A 3,259-nucleotide genomic window follows, 5' to 3' on the forward strand; every position below is an offset into this window, starting at 1 on the left:
TTGTTTCCATATAAGTTTGAGACGGAATATTATACATGGAGTCAAACACAGCATAAGCCGACTCAGGAGTTGTGCATTGAGTTCCAAACAAATTATAGAAAAGCCCACTTTCTGTTGGATGACCGGGGGTTGGTATTTCTGGAACCGGAACGTAGTACTGAGTCGTTGGTGGATATGGAACTTCTGTAGTAGGGACGTGTAGATGAGGTGATGATAGAAACGATTGTGTCATGTTTTGTTGTTGTGGGCTTGATTGGGAGGTCGGCGGAACAGAAGGATACGACGGTGGTTGCAAACGGGGATCACGGAGATATTGTTCGACCGATATAAATAATTTGGTGTGGTGTCTAAACCAAATCATATATTCTTTGCTGTGGCATAAAAGACCTTCTACGATCTTACCTTGCAACACATAATTGTGACGCTCATTCCAATGTTGAATTTCTTCCCTCCAAACCCAATTCCAGTTATCCCCCATGCCTCGTCAACCATCATGTGATCAATTGTTTTTCGGTATCCTTCTATGTCGTTATGAGGAACTTTACCGAAATTTAGACCACCAGAATTAAATCTGCCGAATATATTAAAAATAAAAATTATAATAAATTAGTAAAATGGTTTTAAAAAAAGAAAAAATATATATATAAAATTTATTTGCAATGGTTACCTTTGTGCAAGTGGAAATATCCATGGATTGGGTGATTCTGGAGCGACACAAGACAAACGATACCATGCCCAATTTTGCAACAACAATGCACAGCCTCCCATGGACATTACACCGGGTTTCGTTGCAAGACATAGTTCTCTATATAGTGAAGCTAAAATGGCTGAACCCCAACTATATTGGGATGCTTTTTGTAAATCTTCTAACAGTGAAAGATATTTTAAATGTACCCGGTTGTTGGATTTGTCAGGCATCAATAACCCTCCAATCATACGTAGGATGTATGCTCGACAAGATGCTTGTTTTTCTAATACAGATGCATTTTCATCAACATCGTCAAACGTATCCTTGAGCCACTTTAATTTAATAGAGTTACCTTTTGTTGCTCCTTGAGGTGGGATAACTCCTAAGTAATCTTGACAAATTTCTTTAATGTTCACAAAATTTGAACTGGTAACAGGAAAACTAGAAACATTTAAATCTAAAATATAGTATACATCTTCCAGAGTTATGGTGCACTCACCTACTGGAAGATGAAATGTGTGAGTTTCTGGTCTCCATCTCTCCACCATAGCAGTAATGAGACCAACATGTAGTTTATAATTTCCAAGTTTTACCACTTTACCGAAGCCGGCCTCTTGCAAATATGGTAGTATGGCTTCATTTGGTTTTTTTATTGATGTTACCGTGACATTTCAGTTTATCATTTAAAGGTGACTGAAATTAACAAAAATAAAATAAGTAATCAAATTGAAAAATACAATACAATAAAATAAAATAAAATACAATAACAAAAAATAAAATAAAATATAATACAATACAATACAATAAAATAAAATACAATAAAATACAATAAAATATAATATAATACAATAAAATAAAATACAATAAAATACAATATAATAAAATAAAATTCAATAAAATTAAATAAAATAACATAAAATAAAATAAACTTACAAATGTTTTAATATATTGAATTTCAGCTCTATGATTCGTTGATAGTTCCATAATAAAAATAAAATATTTGACTAATAGATATATTTGAATGTAAGGAAGAGATGTGATAAAAATACAATAAAATAAAATACAATAAAATACAATATAATAAAATAAAATTCAATAAAATTAAATAAAAATAAAATAAAATAAAAAAACTTACAAATGTTTTAATATATTGAATTTCAGCTCTATGATTCGTTGATAGTTCCATGATAAAAATAAAATATTTGACTAATAGATATATTTGAATGTAAGGAAGAGATGTGATAAAGAAGAAAAGTGAGGAAGTTGTGGTAAAATTGGAAGGGAAATGCTGAATTTATAGAGGTCGTACCCTCGGGCAACGAACTGGTGAAGGTTTGAGATGCCTTCAGGGGGTCGCTCCCCCTTGTGACTTGTTATCAACCGATGAAAACATTTTATTAAAATTTCAAACACCTTATACCTTCTATAAATAGAAAACAAACTTACACAATCTCACCACATCTACAATCTCACTATATATTTTCAACAATATATCACCAAACCTACTATCTCACTATATCTTTTCAACAATATCTCACCACACCTACTATCTCATGGCTTCTCAACAAGTAATTTGTATCGTTTATTACAATGGTACAATTGTTGATGGAGTTGAAGGTAAAACATTCGTCAGCGATTATAAAAAAGCGTTCAAAGTACATTCGGGAAGCAACCTTGCTCGTCTAAAGAATGTCATTAAAAAAAAGTTACAGCTCGATGACAGAGTCACGATAACAGATATAGTTTATCGACATCTTGTGTTATTCGGTGAAAATACAACAAGGTTTGAACTGATGAAAGTTTGTGACGACGAAGATGTTGAGTTGATGTTTGATGTGTATGCACATTGGTCACAACTCGGCACCATCGAGTTATATGTTACCTTTGAGTCTGGTCCTCCATCAACAAACATTGATCAACCATCGGGCTCAAACATACATTATCAACCCGACTTATATTCTCCATCACAACACTATGCACCATCACAACACTATGAACCATCACAACACTATTCTCCATCACAACAATATTCTCCATCACAACACTATGAACCATCACAACACTATGAACCATCACAACACTACAAACCATCACAACACTATGAACCATACTCTACCCAATTAGAACAAACTCATCCGCAAAGTTATCAACTTCAACGTCAATCTACTCCAACAAGTCCACAATGCGGTCTTCCCCTAAGTGATTCAAGTGAAGAGGATGAAACATATTTCGACGAATCATCTGATAATTCTGACGATGACATTGATGATATGGAAGCAGAAGATCAACATTTCCTACCCGACTTTAATCCACCATCTCACCTGAAGCCATCACAACACTACGAACCATCACAACACTATGAACCATACTCTACCCAATTAGAACAAACTCATCCGCAAAGTTATCAACTTCAACGTCAATCTACTCCAACAAGTCCACAATGCGGTCTTCCCCTAAGTGATTCAAGTGAAGAGGATGAAACATATTTCGATGAATCATCTGGTAATTCTGATGATGACATTGATGATATGGAAGTAGAAGATCAACATTTCCTACCTGACTTTAATCCAC

Source organism: Cicer arietinum, chromosome 5, assembly GCF_000331145.2.
Source record: "Cicer arietinum cultivar CDC Frontier isolate Library 1 chromosome 5, Cicar.CDCFrontier_v2.0, whole genome shotgun sequence".
NCBI lineage: Eukaryota > Viridiplantae > Streptophyta > Magnoliopsida > Fabales > Fabaceae > Cicer > Cicer arietinum.